A 433-nucleotide genomic window follows, 5' to 3' on the forward strand; every position below is an offset into this window, starting at 1 on the left:
GACTTCATGTATTAATCTGGAGTGCATCCAATGTGGCAGGAAAGGCTCTGAAGAGTGATATTACTAATCCCTGACCTCCCCCTGCTTTGCCTATGCCTCAAAATTACCTGCATCCTTTGAATTATGAGTAAAGCTTAACACTGGGTGAGACTTCTGATTCATGTGTGTCTGATTTGAGAATCTGATAATTCGTATCTGATACTCAGATACTATAAAGAAGTAAAAAAAAAAAAAAAAAAGAAAGACCCTGCCTGGTAGACTTAATTTGAAATATTAATCTACAAAATATATAAAGAAGTCCTGCAAATGAAAAAATGGGCAAATTACATGAAGAAGCACTTCCCAGAAGAGTTAATGATTGGCCAAAACCTTATGAAAAGATGCTCACTCTTATAAGCAATTAGAAAAATTCACATTAAAACCACAACGAAAT

This window comes from Equus asinus, chromosome 3, assembly GCF_041296235.1.
Source record: "Equus asinus isolate D_3611 breed Donkey chromosome 3, EquAss-T2T_v2, whole genome shotgun sequence".
Lineage (NCBI taxonomy): Eukaryota > Metazoa > Chordata > Mammalia > Perissodactyla > Equidae > Equus > Equus asinus.